Below are 18,553 nucleotides of genomic sequence, written 5' to 3' on the forward strand. Positions count from 1 at the left end.
AGGGATTTGCTGGAACACATTTATATATAATATGTAATAAAATGAGCTAACCTGGTTACTATATAGGCCTGTTAAAATGACCTGTATTAAAGATTTATGATAATATATTGTCTTATTTTCAGTTATGGATAATTTATAGTTACAGATAATACTGTAACACAATAAGGTATTTGCACATTACTAAAAAAGGGCAATAGATTGCTTCATTATTAATACAATGGAATTAGAATATAAAATATGTAAATATCCTACATAAATAAAATAAAAACACTGCTTTTAAATAAAGCTGTCTTGCCACGTAAACACACGCATTGAGGTCAAGAATATTATATATCATGTCGATACATTGTATGATCATAACAGTCCGTTTCTTTATTCTGCATCATTTTTAGACTTCCTGCATGTTGGTGAACATGTGCAACCTACACTGTGAATCCCCGTCTAAGGCTGCTTTTCTTCCTAGAGTTTCATTTTCAGCCTGAAAGGTTTAATGTGCAATCAGTCTCTGACAATACCCATACATTGCAATTATCCATTATTATGAGGAAAGATGAGTAAGGTTTTGGAACAAAACTCCACCTAAATTAATGTCTCTATTAATCATCGTTATGTCTATCGGAGCAAAATTGGTTCCTCAGCCCTCTCTATCTGTGGGTTATTTATGTATTTCCTGAGAGGAAGCTTAATTACAGACTTGGCTCTTCAGGTGAAGGCCAGAGTCTCAGACTTGTGGAGGTTCTGGAGTCACCTCCAAGTAAATCAAGGGAATCAGAAGAAGCAGGTTTGTTTAAGCCATTATGAGGATGAAATCTGGGATGAAATCTTAGGTAAATATAAGTGCAAGACTCTATATATTGTATTAATAATATACTAAGAGACAGGAGACAATGTGAATGTGTAGGAGGACCATGTGGGTCAATGTTAATATAAATGTGAGGCCTTTTATTTTTTAAAGTGTAAATTTCATACAAATACTGTGTAATGATACTTTTTTAAGATGTATGAAAAGGTATCTCTGAATAAACACATTATTACATTATAGAGGAATGCTAATCTTCACTTTCAAATGCAACTTTTTTGTACATTTTATAGAGTTTTCTGTGGTTTGCCATGTCCACAGTGTTGCCTGGTTCAGCTTAAAGTTTAGTAATTCTGTGCTACTTGGTTATATATACTGTTATATATATTTTTTTAATTTTTTTAAAGATTTTAAAAAATAAACAAGGCATTTAAATGTGCTGTTTAAACATGCAGACGATTTTCCTCTCCACCCTGTCACCTCAGGATAAGCCTGCCCCTTAAGTAACATCGGTGAAATCACAACCATCATACTGTATTTTTAAGCGACAATTAATATATGTAAATTGATATGTAAATGCTTTAATTAAGCAAAAGAATATGCCAATGTGGTGAGCAAGTTTTTCTTAGTAAGATTTCTTAAAATAAGTCTCAAAATGAGTAAATTAATACTTAAATCAAGCACAAATCTTGTTTAGTGTCTTAAATTTGGACAAAAGAATCAGAATAACTTGACTGATGACTTTTTGTGCTTGATTCAAGTTTAAAATGCTTAAAATACGGCGAAAATAAGATGAAACAATAATGTGAAAATAAGACTGAATAAGATCATCCTAAAATAAGTAAAACAGTCTTATACTTGCAATGCTTAGTAAGTCAAACATTCTTATTAAGGAAAAAATAAGATTTATTGCCGTGAAATTAGATAATTTTACTAGCTAAGATTTATTTTTTTGCAGTGTATGAATATTAAAAATGATCAAAAAGTTATGAGGGCCAAAAGCGACAGTATTCTGCGCTCTCATAATAATGACCCGCTGCAGAGTGTATCCCACGTTCAGATGGAGGTGCGTGAGGTGTTTCATGTCGTGGTTCTGAGACGTGTTCCGACTGCAGGAACCTCTGAGAGTCTTGATTAACAGGCGTAAAGAGCTCGGTGAGTCATCTTCATGACAGTAACTTCGGCATGTTGAGATGTGTGAGCCTCATCTGCACGACTCCCAATCCGCACCGCGGTGCTGCAGCGGAATACTGAATATGGAGATCAGACAAACAACAGGTAAACAATGTGCTCAGCACAGAGACGTCGTCATGGAGACTATCTCCATGGAAACCTCCTCAAAGATTCGGACAGGATGCTGAATGTGAGGAGAAGAGCGTAGGGCCGTGAGTGTACAGCAGGTGGCGCACTTATATGTCCACTGTGGAGGCCTCTGAGTAAAAAGAGCAGCTTGACAGGATTGGCCAGTTTCAACTCAACTCAAAGGACTTAGTAAGACGTAGGACACCAAGGTTAATAATGAAAACATTAAGGGTAATCATATTTAGACCTGTTTACACCTGGTCACTTAATGTGAATAGTATCTGGATTGTATCCTGATTAGATTTTAACATGCACATGCAATCATACTTGTAGACGAATGTATTGGTAGAATGTGGGTTGTTTTTAAACTGCTATAAAACATGTGTCTCAAGTTTGTCTCAGGCTTTGTTCAGACTGAGAGCTCGAATCTAATTTTCTACCATTTCTACATTGTATCCAGATTGATTTATGACAATCCGGACAAGCAAAATCCCACATAAAAAGTGGTTTTAAATCAGATCAAGTGATCACAATCAGATTTGTACAGAAAAATCTCAGTCTGAACACTCTCTGTGCCCAAATCCGATTTTAATGCATCTTGGAAATGTGGGGATCCAAGAACAATGGAAAAGGTTACCATAGTTACTGTCGCTAACCTCATTAGCATTACTAGTAGCTTAAGTTTGTGGTGTCCAGACAGGCAAACCCAATCTGATCCCTTTTTTTTTTTTTATAATATAGTGTGGACAGTCATTATACAAGATCTGATTTGAGAAACAATCCCGTATCCTGACTTTAGCCTGCAGTCTAAACATAGCCTCAGACCACCTCCTAATGATCAGATTTTGATCTATTGTAAATGTTATAGTATAAAAGAACAATGTTCATTTTAATCAAACATAAACCTATAATTAGCAAAATCAGAGGAACTGATTCAGAAACTGAAGTGGTCTCTTTTTTTTCCAGTGGGGTACCACATGGCTCTATTTTAGCCCCAATAACACTGATGTTAAATATGAGAGTAATGCATGGGCTTACACACACACACAGGTTCTAAAGGGTTAAGGTAGAGATATTATCACACCAGCACTCTTTATCCACTTCAGTGGCTATAAGTCTGAGCGGAAAGCTCACTCCGCTGCCTGTACATAAGAGAGCAGGGCTAATATTTACACAAGGACAGGTGTTAATATTTACCCTCGTTAATTCCTCAGCCCCGCCGTGTGGAATGGGTCTGCTCCAACTTTGAAGAGAGCCGTCCCGTGCCCTCTCCTCTGTTCTCCTTAAAGTGCAGCCTGGTGTGTTTGGACAGCACTAATCCTGCCATGCATCAGGATGACACCGAGCCTCGCTCTTATCGGGGCCCGAGGAGATGGCTCTGCCATTCGGGACAGGTGAGAGGGATAATGGGAGGCCCACTGCAGGGGAACCACCATGATACAATTACTTAAAAGTCAGTGACACAATAAAATATACAATCATGTTTTCTTTGTTCATTTGCAATAATTGCACATAATAAAGCAGCAGTCTCTATTTTTCCTCTTAAATTCAAAAGCAGTAGTATCTTTCATTTTGAATGGGATAAAATATTCTAATTAAAATGGTAAGAATGTCCTGGCACAACCCTCCCTGCAATGTGTAATATATTTCTTTTGAAAATATATATATTTAAAAGTTGTCCGGTAGGTTTGTTGGATGTAATCTCTAAATTAAACAAAATAATTAGTTAAAAAACTCAGAACTTCACATTGCAATTTATTTGCATTTTGTCCTGCATTAAAAACACTCTACATAGCGAGTGCAATTACACATTCTCACCAGAGAGGGCTCTAAATACCCAAATACCCAAAACTTACAGACTGTCACTTTAAATATAAATACAGCTCTGGAAAAAAAAAAAAAATAAGAGGCCACTTAAAAATGATGAGCTCCTTTGATTTTACCAAATTAAGAGGAAGATGGATGATCACAAGCCATCAAACCAAGCTGAACTGCTTGAATATTTGCACCAGGAGTGAAATAAAGTTATCCAAAAGCAGTGTGTAAGACTGGTGGAGAAGAACATGCCAAGATGCATGAAAACTGTGATTAAAAACCACTGTTACTCCACCAAATATTGATTTCTGAACTCTTAAAACTTTATGAATATGAACTTGTTTTCTTTGCATTATTTGAGGTCTGAAAGCTCTGCATCTTTTTTCATCTTAATTTCAGCCATTTCTCATTTTCTGCAAATAAATGCTCTAAAAGACAAAAAAGTTATTTGGAATTTGGGAGAAATGTTGTCATTAGTTTATAGAATAAAACAACTATGTTCATTTTACTTAATAATATACCTATAAATAGCAAAAACTGATTCATTCAATAAATGACACCTATAGAAAAAAATATTCATCTAGAAAAGGTTATTGAATAAAAAGTACCCATATAGGTTGTGAGGTGTTATCTTGTGAGTGAGTCTGGATGCCAGTGTATACATGTGGAATCATTATGACATTATGAAATGAAAATGGTTCTATCTAGCATGAAGAAGGGTTCCACTGTTGTTTTTTATATTTGTTGTGTGTGATCAGTAGGAGAGCTTATCTTTATTTGTAAAATGACTTTAAGTCAGAAAAAGCAGAGAATGATAACCTCAATTACCACGATGATAAAAGACACCCAAGGAAGGATGAGTAATGGGGCAAAGGTCACTGTCCAGAAATGTCAGCTTCCTGCAGTCTCCAACCCATACACACACATACAGAACACCCACCCACACCCACACCCACCCACACACACACACACTCATAGACCCACAGAAAACACACACAAACACACACACACACAAAATCCACTCAGAATGCCGCCAGAAGGCAAAGGAAAAGCGTTCATATTTATAACTCTCATTTCGACAGTGTTTTCTCCCTGAAGCAGGAGCAGGCCGTCTCCGCGCCACCCTGATGAGTGCCATAAAACTCAGCTGCCATAAAAATTGATTTGAAGCGAAAGAGAGAAAATGGAGACATACTCGAAAATAATTATACACATGAACGCTTAAACGCCGGCTGCCGCAACGCCACGTGAGTTATGGCACATATTTACCCAGAGCACAATGCAAAAATCTGACCCCCCGCGCCGCGGCGCGAGACGCTTTTAAAGCGCAGCCGTTATTGTGTTCGTCTGACTTTGTGTTTTTAATTCAGACAGCGTTTACTGTTTTCGGAATCATATTTGTGTATCCTGCTCGGCGTTCGTCTTGTCGGCCTGGGCCGCGGCGGTGATTACTATATCCACAGGGGCCTGCCAGAAATTGCACACACTCGATAAACTCCATACATTTACATACTTTACTAATGAACAAAGCAGTAATTCAAGTGTGTGAGACCTCATTACTTTCAACTCGCTTCAAAGCCAGGCCAGTGGACAGGAAAGAAGAAAAGAGGAGGAAAAGAAAAGAAAAGATTTCTTGTCTCACCTGAGGAATTCTGACATAGGTTAGAATCTTAGCTCAACAAAATAGATAATAGACTAAAGAACAAGAATAGTCAATAACAGAGTTATGTTTAAAAAAAAAAAACGATAAACCACTAGAGGGTAGAGTTGCACGGTGTACCGAAGGTTCGATTCTTTTTCGATACTACGTCATCACAAACGATTCGGTTCTTTAGCGTTCGATGCTTTCGATACTGTATATAGCCCAGTCACTAGCTTCAAATGAGTCAAATTAGTAGGCGCGATTTGATTCAGTTCATAAGAAAACTGATTCACACCGCAGCAGTCGGTGTGGCAGGATTCAGATAAACTTAGTGTTCTGAACAAATGAATCGATTCTCGTGTGAATCGATTCATTTGACTCGGTTGAGAGCGACACAAGCACGCGCAAGCCAGCAGAGCAGCAGCGAGTCTCTCGTCCGCGACTTGTGGACAAAACAGGCGCGAGGAGTGAAGTGTGGGCAAATTTTGCTTACATCGCTGATGAAGAAGGGAATCCGACCAACACCACAAACCCAGTTTATAAACGGTGTTATAAGTCTATCCAGTGCAGAGGAGTAGAGCTTAGATTCTCTGCCCGAACCCGAACTGACCCGAGGCACGTTCGGGCCGAGATTTCCCACCACATTCCTCGGGCCAGGTCGGGTTCGGGCTCCAGAAAATAGTCTGAGATGTAGGCATCTGTTTTTTATTTATATTTTTATTTTTAAATAAAATAACGAAAATAACGAAAACTGAAAGTGAAACTAAACTACTTTATTTATTAGCGCTGTTTTCACTCCCGCAGTTGTGCAGCGGGGGGTGTTGTGCCGATTCTGTCCGCGAAGCGGGAGTCGGATTCAGTAGCGGATTCGGCACAAGCGTGGCGGCACCTCGCGGTCCGCGGTGTTAGTTGTAAGCGCTCGCGCTAGCCGCAAAATACGACAGAAAACACTGAGGGAGCTGCAGACTAGAATATGAGCACGAGGAGATAAAAGAGAACCTTTACCTGTGAGTAGCTCACATCAGAACACGCAAATCTCTCTCTCTCACTCTTGCTGTCTCTCTCTCTCTGTGTCTACCTCTCTGTGTCTCTCTCTCTGTGTCTCTCTCTGTCTCTCTCTCGTACGTGAACGCCTCCGCGTTTGACCTGCAGCACTGTGTTTAGCTGTTCTTAAAAATCATTTTAATTAAATAATAGTTCTATGCTTCTATGTTACAGTATTATTTAACATAATTCTGATCATATTTCGCTCATTCAAACAGCCCGAAAACAGCCAGGATGTTCACGTTTTCGCGTTTCCATCGCAAATCTGTGGTCAGGCACATAGCCTGCTTGATCGTTACACTGAACATGGGCTTATTAAAATCGGTAATCGGTTGGTTAATAAAACGGAGCAGTGAGTGTTAAAATGAACATAACATTGTAATGTTCTTCTGTCTCTTTATTTTCCTTATTCAGAACTTAACTTCTGCCCGCCCGTCAGGTTCACATAGTCAGGCTACCATTACCTCTGGTTTTAGTTTTAGTTTTTAGGAAGTGTTTAGATAATTATGTTATAGTTAAGGTTATAATAACGAAACTTGTTTTTTGTTCAAATGTTTCATTTTAGAATCAAAGCGTTTGCACCGATTGTTCAGTGTTCAATCCAGTTCAGTCAAAAATAAACATTTTATGTTCAGATATTTTTATTGTTTTTTTTTCTTCCAAGTATCGTTTTGGTATCGAGAATCGTGATACTACAGTTGGTATCGGTATCGAAGTCAAAATTTTGGTATTGTGACAACCCTACTAGAGGGCATGTGTCACAGTAATTTTAATGTAGTTAAGGGATAATTATAAAAGTATAAAACGCAATATGACAAATACACCTCATATTTTAGATATAATGCCAGTGTTAAAAAAATACAATTACAATTAGTATAAACTAAAATTAAGTTTTAAGTATTTAATGGCGTTTTCCCTTTATCACCCATCACCATTGTGATGCTTGACGGCGCAGGCATCTGCTGGCTGAAGGACTAGAGCTGGAGATCTGGTGCTTTCCTTCAAGTGCATTGGCTGCCTTATAAGGCTGCAGTAGTGGCAATTTAGAAACAAATATTTTACCATGAAAAATGTTCAAAAGCACAGGTATGCATAAATAGTCAATTTAATAAGTGTGTTTATAGCAAGTATTTTAAAGCAGAAATTTCTGGTTATAAAACCTGATTGGCTAAGCCACCTACCAAGCAAATGCAAAGATGCGTTATCTAATAAATGAACAAACAAATAAATAAATACACAACAAACTTATTTTTTTTGGACAATATATTGTCCCAGAAAAAACTGTGATAAACAAAATTGTTGTGCTTTAAAGACCAAAAAATTATACCTTTATAGGGAGCAAAAATATATATTTTCTGATACAGGAACTGGAATATATAAAGTGTTTTAATATCTACATGAATAAAACAAATAAAAGTAAAACTCTGTTTTTAAACAATGTTGACCTACTGGCTCATTAATGCTAATGGGCTCATCAATTAATGGGCAATAAACAATATATGGACAATAATGTGTATATATTTTGCATGATAAGATGACAATGTAATTATTGTAATTATTGTGACAGGCCTACAGTATAACCAACTACTATCACAGATCAGTTAACCAGACATAATAACCAATATATCAGCATTACAATAAAGTTTTTAAAAGAAGATGACACACATTATTTATTACTATGATCTGTACTCCACTATCTCTCTTTTTTTTTTGCTCCTTTCATATTCCCTCCTTCACTCTCTCCCTCCCACCACACGTCATATTATTCACCTTCTGTTTTCCGTCTGCCTCTCTTTACCTCCCTTCCTCTTCCCTTCACCTTATATCATCTGTAATCTGCCACATTAATCAACAGGCTGTGCCCTCCACTCGACCTCAAGCAGAGTTCATGTAAACCTGGGCATGTCCTTGATTTGACTCCCACCTCCAACCCCTTTACATCTCTCCCTCTCTCTTTCTCTCTCTCTCTCTCTTTCTCTCTCCATTCATCAGCCCCTATAATTCCCCCTCTCTCTCCCTCACTCTCTTTTTTACTTAATTTGACTCCATTTTCCTATTGGACTCCTCATGTCTCTGAAAGCTCCACCCACCAAAAAAGGAGGTGGGATCATGCGTGAAGGTTCTGATTGGCTCTTCCTCTCTCAACTTGCCCCCCAATCGCATTTGAGAAAATATCATCAGAACTCCTCCCTTCTATACTCCTCTTGGTTCTTCCAAAGGCATTGGGCTTCAAAAGCATTCTCCTTTCAGAATGTCAGATGTTTACGTGATGAATTTTATCTTTGTCTCTACTCCTACTGTGCTTCTGGTCTACTGGTCCATTATCACAATCCACTAACGTATATCAGGATTTGCACAGTAAATGATGTGACTACAGGGATGTTTCTAGCTTTAAAACATTTTTTTTTTTCATGTTTGAAATCACTGTAAAATTTTAAGCACCCACAAGTGTCCACACATACTAATTAGGTTTAAAAGTATTCACTCCTAGGGTGCCAATTGGTCCCACTATGCTACCACTAGATCATTAGGAGAGCACTGGTTTGAATCCCGGTCATGCAGCTTGCCATCAGCTGCTGGAACCCTAAGAGAACACAACTGGCCTTGCTCCCTCTCGGTCGGTAGGTGGCGGCCTTTTTTCCTTATCATTTCTAGGGTGATGTCAATCAGCACAAGTCGTCTGTGAGCTGATGTATCAGAACCGAGATGCTGCGTTTTCCTCCGAGCATTGGGCTGTGATGCTACTCAGCAATGCTGCATCAGCAGCAGTTTGAAAAAGAGGTAGTGGCTGACTTCCCTGTGTGTCAGAGGACAGAGGAGGCATGTGCTGGTCCTCGTCATCCTTGTGATGTGGCATTACCTGTGGGCCTGTCGTGGTGTCATGGTATGGGATGCAATTCCATACAAAACCAGATCACATATGGTCTTCATTACAAGTAATTGGGCAATACAACTTTACAACATTAATGAAGTTGTGCAACTAGTGATCCTGCTTTACCTGAATACAGAGTCTTATGTGCTATTTCAGAACAGAACAACGCTCGTTCACAGTCCACATACTGCTGCCATCTATCTCAAGATATTTGCACTGAAGACACAGATGCTATGTCATATGTCTTGCAACATTGCCAGACCAATCCCCAACTGACCAATCCCCAACTGACCAATCGCCAACATGCGAGATGCCATTGTCCTAAATTTCCTTCGGGATAAATAAAGTATCTATCTATCTAGCTATCTATCATTGGATGTGCAATCAATAATTCACCAGTACCACAAAAAACTTACAGGAACTGAAAGAAAATACCATATTTTTTGCACTATAAGGCACAGCTAAAATCCTTTAATTTTCCAAAAATCGTCAGTGCAGCTTATAATCCAGTGTGCCTTATGTATGAATTTTACCAGTCAGGTTGTAAGAAGCAGTAAAGCCATTCCACTAAAGTCCAGCGATATACAGAAGTTTCAGTTAGATTCTCAAGCAGTATTAGCATGAGCCACTAACCGTGCTAAACACTAGCTCTTTAGACATTCAGAGGTGAGTATTATCAGCCTGTAGCCTCCTGATAACCCCGACTAGCACTGCTGGAGCAGTATTAGCATTAGCCGCTAACCGCTAGCTCTTTTACAGTTCAGAGGTGAGTTTTATCATCTTGTAGCCTTCTGCTAACCCCTGGCTAGCACAGCTGGGGCAGCATTAGCATTACTCGCTAACCGCACTAAGCACTAGCTCTTTTGCCGTTCAGAGGTGAGACCTGCTGATTTAGAAGGAAAACATGGCGACACCCCTGTTCCTTACTAATGTCGCATAATGCGCTTTATAATCTGGTGCATCGTATGTATGAAAATAGAACAGAAAATCGACGTGTTTTGATAGTGCACCTTATAATCCGGTGTGCCTTTTAGTGCAAAAGATGGATTCGTAGGATGGATTATTGCAGGACACCATTAGGAACCTCTACAACTGTACACATGCCGAGAAACCTGAAAGACTGGTATGCTAGACTTCTGTATACGTAGCTCAGTAAATATTGCCCATATCATTTTAAATATATCATCATTCATCCTGGTAACTTTTACTTTAAGTTCCTTCAGAATAGTGAATTGTGCTGTTAATGGAATAATATGAATAATATTTTACCATTTATTCTGCTTGGTACCCACTTTTAAACTACTGTTAAGAGACTACCAGCTTTTGAAACTGTCCTCATACGCTTTCATCTGTGTTCTGGCACCATCTATCCTCCACTTTCCTCCACTATACCTCTCATACCTCTCATCCCTCCTTCCTCCCTCCATTCATCCTGCTGGATGGATGTCTTTAAAAGTGTGAAGGTGGAAGTGTGGTTTGGGGGTGACTGGCATAGTCGGCCTAATAATGGGCTCTTTAACCGCCATGACGAATGATCTGCGGTTTACCCCTGTGATCTGAGGAGATGGGACTACAAGGTGCAGCGGAGGCCAAGGCTGGATGAAGTGTTAATGGATGGACGTCCACTTCCCCTAGACGATGAAGCCCCTGCTCTACCCCTCCTCAGCCTCCAGACACTGAGGGACAGACTGCACACAGAGCCGGCCGGAGAGAATGCGGCTACGCTGAAAGACAAATGCAACAGAACAGAGGACCCTAAAAAAGAAACTGACAAAGAGGGCTGAGGGGCTCCATTCCTTTCCCCCGGAATTCCCCTCGTTTCTTGTTAGCGGGGGGATTTGTACGTCCTAATACGAGCAGAAGGTTAAACGGCAGCAGTGAGGAAAGACAAGCCAAGCTAAACACTTATCTCACTTTCAGAGCACTGGTTTGTCAGTAGTCTTCAAATAACTGGTGTCGAAAGCGAGGCAGGTACTCAGATTTTACAGGCGACGTGATTTGTCCCAGCTTTGCTGTGTAAAGAAACGCCTTAAAGATAACTTATTTAACCTTTTATCTTCTGCTGAACCATTTTATAAAGAACATTTGAGTCACTGTCTCTTATTGAAGAAGCTGTTGAACATAAGTCAACCTGATTGTGTCATCCCAACCAATCAGCTGAGGTATGTTAGGCTAATAAAATTCACTATTTGACACTGTTACTTTCAACCAAGGGCGGCACGGTGGCGCAGTGGGTAGCACTTCCGCCTCACAGCAAGACGGCCTGGGTTCGATTCCCGGCTGGGGCGACCCGGGTCTTTCTGTGCGGAGTTTGCACGTTCTCCCCGTGTCTGCGTGGGTTTCCTCCGGGTTCTCCGGTTTCCCCCCACAGTCCAAAGACGGCACATTCAGGCTAATTGGAACTTGGTTGAAATTGCCCCTTAGGTGTGAGTGTGTGAGTGAATGTGTCTGTACTGTTACCGATCTACGAGTCCTCTTCTGAGGACGAGATCATAGAACCTTGTGAATAGACGTTACCTATCCTGCCACGAAATAGCTGACGAGCTGATGTGGCGTTAAACTCGACTAACCTGACCTGACCTGACTTTCAACCAATAGTAGTGCTGTGCGATATGACGATAAATATCAAGGGGACGATAGAAAAGAATCCCTATCGTTTCTACAGTAATTTCATCAATTATTCATGCAAATATATAAAGTAGGCTACGATGAAATGCACTGGTGTGGTCACTTTGCATAAACTCGGTTTATAAAAGTGATAATAAAATAATCTTTGCAAAAAAAAAAGCGTGGTTTTGCGACATGACGCTGCTTTACGTTATTTGACAGACACTTTAAAAAAATGTTAATTGAGTTTACTTTGATAACTCAATTCAAATATCTGTACAATTTTGAAATAATTAGCTACTGCATCTACCTCATCTGTTTTCATTTGATACATATATTCTGCTGCACTAAAAGGTAGTAATTCTCATTTGTGAAAGTTGGGTTTAATGTCACTTTGAAATAAAGTTGGAAAAAAAAGTAAGCAATGATATTATTTTGTCATATTTTTCGAAGAATACCTGAAAACATACTTAAATGTACTCAAATCATGATATATATCGCTATCGTGTAAAGTTCTAATTGATTGACCTTCATTCCTTAAAGTATTTTTTTCTTAACTAAGTTGAGAAGTTCTTGGCAAAATATGGATCAAAACATTACTCAAATAGAGTTATTTACTGTATATCAACTCTACCTCATCACAACTTTACAACTGATGCTCTAAAACACATCAAGAGGCAAGAAATTTAACTAATTAACTCTTGACGAGTTCAGCACAGCTGTTAACTTAAAAAGCCTGAATTCCAAGTGACCCTACCACATAAAGCTGACTGAGAAAATCCAGCCAAGATGTGCAAAACTGTCATCTAAGCAAGAGGTGCTACTTTTAAACAGAATCTAAAACATTATGTGGTTTAACACTTAAATAATGAAAAAGCAGTGTTAAAACCTTTAACTGGTACTATATATAAAAAAAACATGTAACTCAATAAGTCTGAGATCACTAAACAACCATGTGTGTGTTGATTCAGATATCAAGTTTGCACAAAGCTTATGTACAGCGTTACGCTCCCTTTACTTGTTGATCTGATAGATTGGCCTCATAGCTCTAGTATAAAACAACAAAAGCAAAAATGTGTCTTGGCTGACTGATTACATTTGGAATAAGTGTAAAGCTGTCTGAGTTATTTTTTTTTTGGCCAGCCTATTGCTTTAAATCATGTTATGAAACATTTTTATTATCCATAATTTTATTATTGTAATATAGAGCAAGATGGATTCTTGATGGGGCTTGTGGTTGCTCTTTTGGGAACTGTGCAGTTTGTTCTGGTCTCTTGCATCTGGTTTACTGTTTTATGCTTCCCCTCTTGGTCCACCAATTTAGAAGTCCCACTAAAACTATCTAGAGTGTATATATCTATATATATATGTATATATCTATATATATATATATATGTATATATATGTATATATATATATATGTATATATATATATATATATATATATATATATATATATACATATATATATATATATATATATATATATACATATATATATATATATATATATATATATATATATGTATATATATATATATATATATATATATATAGCTCTGGAAAAAAATAAGAGACCACTTAACAATTATGAAATTTTTTAATTTTACCCAATAAAAAACCTCTGGAATGTAATTAAGAGGAAGATGGATGATCACAAGCCACCAAACCAAGCTGGAATTGCTTGAACATTTGCACCAGGAGTGGCATAAAGTTATTCAAAAGCAGTGTGTAAGACTGGTGCAGGAGAACATGCCAAGATGCATGAAAACTGTGATTAAAAACCAGGGTTAAACATTGATTTCTGAATGCTTAAAACTTTATGAATACGATTTTTTTTTTTTTTTTGCATTATTTGAGGTCTGAAAGCTCTTTTTTGTTTTTGTTATTTCAGCCATTTCTCATTTTCTGCAAATAAATGCTCTAAATAACAATATTTTTATTTGGAATTTGGGAGAAATGTTGTCCATAGTTTACAGAATAAAACAGAAATGTGTATTTTACTCAAATATATACCTATACATAGCAAAATCAGAGAAACTTTTTGAGAAACTGAAGTGGTCTCTTATTTTTTTCTAGAGCTGTATATATACTGTATATTATTAGCTTTGTTAAAGAAACCCACATCTTCCACTGGCATGTTTCTTAAACACCTGCTCAGATCTCTCCTTTCACTTCATTTTTCCATTTTTCCCAGTTCACACCTTTTCTTTCATGTCTCTAAAAAGTTAAGTGCCTGACCTTCGATCTGTTTACAGTCAGTTGTTTTATTTAAAGCTTTGAAGGGGAGCACCGCAGCCAGTGGAGGGAATCCTCAGTGGTCTGCTGGTGGAGTTGAACACTCCATGAGGTCTGGGAATAAAGCATGCTCAGGCAGATCTAACGTGAGCTCTGAAGAGCCTGAACCGAGATCAGAGAGGTCATGAAAAGAGATCCACAAAAGCCCAGGCGACAGAGTCGAGTTCCTCGGAGGGACAGGTGGAGGGGATAGTAATGTTCAAAGCAACGTTCTCATGGTTTCAGGGGCATCATGAAGTCATCCTTGTGGTAAAGGCCAAAGGCAAGGCTGTGACATCATACAGGTTAGAGGTCATTTTCATCCTCTTATAGGAAAAAAAAATGAAAGAAGTTTGAATTGATTGAATTGTAGAATTTCTGATACATTTTTTATTTTGTATAATTTGAAGCAAATATATGGGTGATATGGATACAAACTTTATTACTATTTAATATTTTTTGCTAAACGGTAATATATGATATATATATATTGATATTTTTCCATCTTATAAGGTAAAACAACTTCAAGTACAGTGTACTTGAAGTACATCCAAAGTGTTTAAGAAAAGGTATATGAGTTAAAAAAAAAAAGTGCAGTTTGAGTCTTATACCTTTTCATTTTCTATAAATCTAGGCTAAAACAGTGTCAGGGCCATTCTCTCACACATGTAAAAGCAGCATATATACCTCTACAATTATCTGCATTAACGTCATAACAAGCCTCTAATGACTGGCGGTACCACTTTAAAATAAGACTACCTTTATAAAGGGTTTATAAATGGTTTACAATGCTTGACAGTTATAGTATTAATGGTTACTAATTAGGTTGTAAATGCCTTAAACATTATTAATAATCAGTTATAACACATACATAGAAAGGGCAACAATATAGACGGCTGTGGGTTCACTATTTAGCAAACAACAGGCCATTGTTGCCCTTTCTGCATATGTGTTATAACTGATTATTAATGATTTTTAAGGCATTTACAACCTAATTAGTAACCATTTATAAACTAATTGTAAACCATTTATAAACCCTTTATAAATGTAGTCTTATTTTAATGTGGTACCTGGCTGGCTTATGGACTTGTTCCTGATAACAGTCTGGGCCCATAATTAAACGATTAATCCCAAGTTTTCTTTTTAAATAAGTTGCCGGTCCGAAATAAAAAAAGGATGTATATTAACACATAAAAAGTAAACAAAACATTAGACAAATAAATATAAAAAAAACTTTTAGTATTTTAACTTTTTAAATTTTAGTATACCAGGCCAAATGTAAATCAACAATGGTGCAATATTTCACATTTAACCTTTAGAAGTCCTAGTTATTGCTGGTAATAATAAAATAAAAAAGTTCAGTGATAATAAAACTTCTGAGGGGTGACATATTTTAAAAGGGAACTGAATTAAAAGAATCCAAATATATGTGAAGTGAGTTCAGCACTGCTATACAGTTCAATAGCCCATGACCGTTATTCCATTTCATCAGTAAAGCACCTCTTCCAAACAGCCTATTATGGCTGAGAGAGCACTATTTGCAAGCTGATTAGTGTTTGGCAAACAAAGATGTGCACAGCAAATCTATGAACTTGTCCTCAAGTGGAAAAGTTATAGCTCATTTTCTCACATCTCTAGTCTTTTCTCTCTCTCTCTCTCTCTCAAACAACGGGGTTGGGTTGTGACAACATTTATGTATCAGAATTAAATAATCAGGACACATAAATCCACTCACAAAAAAAATTAAAAAGTAAGTAATTAGATTCTAAAAATAGGATGATTAGTTACAAAGTTTACATTACACACCAAGAAGTATTGTTATTATTACCATGCTTGTTTCTAATCAAGCAAAGGGGTTAAAAGTAAATGCATTACTCCTGTGGAAGTATAGATACTAGGGTTTAAAATGCTTCTGTAGAAGTTAAAGTATCAACTATTTTTAAAGCTTTTTACAAGGCATCTGTGAGTTGATGTATCGCAACGAGTCACTGCACTTTCCTCCGAGTGTGCTGTGATGTTACTTAGTAACATTTTCTAACTGCATCAGCAGCAGCTCGAAAAGAAGCGGTGGCTGACTTCACATGTATCCGAGGAGGCATGTGTTAGTCTTCACCCTCCTGGTGTGTTAAGGCATCACTAGTAATAGGGGGAGTCCTAATGAGTGGGTTTGGGTAATTGGCCATGTAAACTTGGAGAAAAATGGGAGAAAAAAATTGAATAAAATGATTTTAAACAGTATATATAACCAACGTTTCTACTTAAAAAGTTATTTGTACTTTGTTACTTGACACCTCTGTAATCAAATGAGTAAATTGTTTCTAAAAGCTGCTGAAGTTCGTTGTGGTTTTCTCTCTTTCTCAAAGTCTCTCTCTCTTTCTTAGTCTTTCTCTCTTTCTCAAAGTCTTCCTCTCTGTCCCAAACTCTTTTTCTCTTTCTCAAAGTCTTTTTCTCTTTCTCAAAGTCTTCTTCTCTTTCTCAAAGTCTTTCTCTCTTTCCCAAAGTCTTTCTCTCTTTCCCAAAGTCTTTCTCTCTTTCTCAAAGTCTTTCTCATCCAAAGTCTTTCTCTCTTTTTCTCTCTTTTTAACACAAATACAGGAAATGCCACAAATAAAGTAAATGTAAAGCTTATCCATCCTTGCAACAGGTGCAAGTAAACATCATGTCTGTAGGCGGTGCATAAATAAGCCATTGGGTTATGCATCCATATAACACAAAGCAATTTAAGCAAAATTTTGAAATCAATCATTTTATACAGGGACTCAGATTTATCTTAGTTTTGTTCTGGTCTTCCCACAAAAAATGTAGATATACCCCTTTGCCCTGGGTGTCAGATGGAGTATGATCACACAGGAGGGATGCTTGTTTTTCCTCAGTGCTTCAAAGGCCTGCACTGGAACATCTTCACTGATCTCCTGGGAGCGAGAACTTTCCAAATCTCCGCAAAACACTGAGCTCCAGGGACCCGAGGCAAACAGCACACACATCCCGCTGCAAAGAGCAGGCCTGCAGCCTCTGATCTCAGCCTGAGCTCCTCACTGTTGCTTAATCCTGGTGCAGCATGACTGTAACCAATTCCAACATAATCACACGACACAGTGTGCATTTCCGCTAGGTCTTTTAAAAGGTCAGCTATCGAGCTGTGAGCTTCAGAGGACGTGGGCCATCTCCTCAGACTGACAGAGAGCTAAAGCTTAAATAAACCAATTAAATTGCTCTATAAACCAAGATTCAGGGCATGCTGGATCATATCTGTATCAATCAAATAAAATAATCAATCAGGCACCACTAGTGGTGATGTGAGGGACAGCTCAGCTGTATATGCAGGATATCTTGCAGCCAAATGTGTTGCCTCTGATGGCAGGGCTTTTAAGTGGCATTTTTCAGCAGGATAATGCTCATCCACACACAACAAGTGTTCCTTGGCCTGCCTGGTGCCAGATTTGTTACCAAATTACCTTTTATGGCACCAGATGGGATGCTATTTTTACACAACTACACACTAGGAAAAATAAGTACAGATTTGTACTTAAAAGGGTACAAAGCTTGTCGCTGGGGCTTTACCTTATATTGAGGTACAAAAAAAGTACCTTTCATGGTTTTTGGGCCAGTAAAGATTATAAACATTATCATCAACTGAATTTGGCTCAAAAACTTGATGATCCAAAATTGCCTGTCTTTCAAATAAAAACTGCGCAATTAAAATATATATTGTTTATTAGTACAGTGATACAGAATACTGAATGTACCCTTTGGCTGGTGAAATGGTACAAATTTGTACTTATTGCTGTTAGAAATTACTTTGTACTTCAGAGGGAACAAATCTGACCCTGTAAAGACCAATACTGTACCTTTGAGGGTACAATTATGAAGAGTGTACCTTTGAGTACAAAAAGTACTCATATCGTACCTCTGTTTTTTTAGAGTGTAAGAGTATGAAAGATCTAAAGACCTTGTTTCAATATTCAATTAATTCGGTTTTCCATAGTTTCCATATTATTTATTATATAACTGTTTCTATGGGGTTTTAACTACTGTATACACAACACACACACTGGTTCAACTAAAAGCTGTACAGAGGAACTTTGTTTTGCTTTCTCTCTGCCCACTAATCAATTTAACCCCCCAAAAACCACAAGTCTAAGAATCTAATTGATTTACAGACTTGAGACGTCCAGTCATTTGAGTCACTGAGCAC

At 37.8% G+C, this 18,553-nt stretch overlaps 1 long non-coding RNA gene across 3 annotated transcripts in view; it reads right to left on the bottom strand.

Moving 5' to 3' along the window:
* Positions 1–1,724: 1,724 nt before the first annotated feature.
* The window catches only part of LOC111192064 (uncharacterized), a 28,750-nt gene continuing 11,921 nt past the window's right edge, over positions 1,725–18,553 (bottom strand). For 2 of the 3 annotated variants that reach the window (XR_002649798.2, XR_007427308.1), the window contains exons 4-5: positions 3,299–3,519; positions 1,725–2,231 (exon numbers count right to left, since the gene is read on the bottom strand). This is a non-coding gene — a long non-coding RNA (uncharacterized LOC111192064). The remainder of the gene's footprint in view (positions 2,232–3,298; positions 3,520–18,553) is intronic. The other variant, XR_002649797.2, reaches the window with a different exon arrangement.

Source organism: Astyanax mexicanus, chromosome 19, assembly GCF_023375975.1.
Source record: "Astyanax mexicanus isolate ESR-SI-001 chromosome 19, AstMex3_surface, whole genome shotgun sequence".
Classification (NCBI taxonomy): Eukaryota; Metazoa; Chordata; class Actinopteri; order Characiformes; family Acestrorhamphidae; genus Astyanax; species Astyanax mexicanus.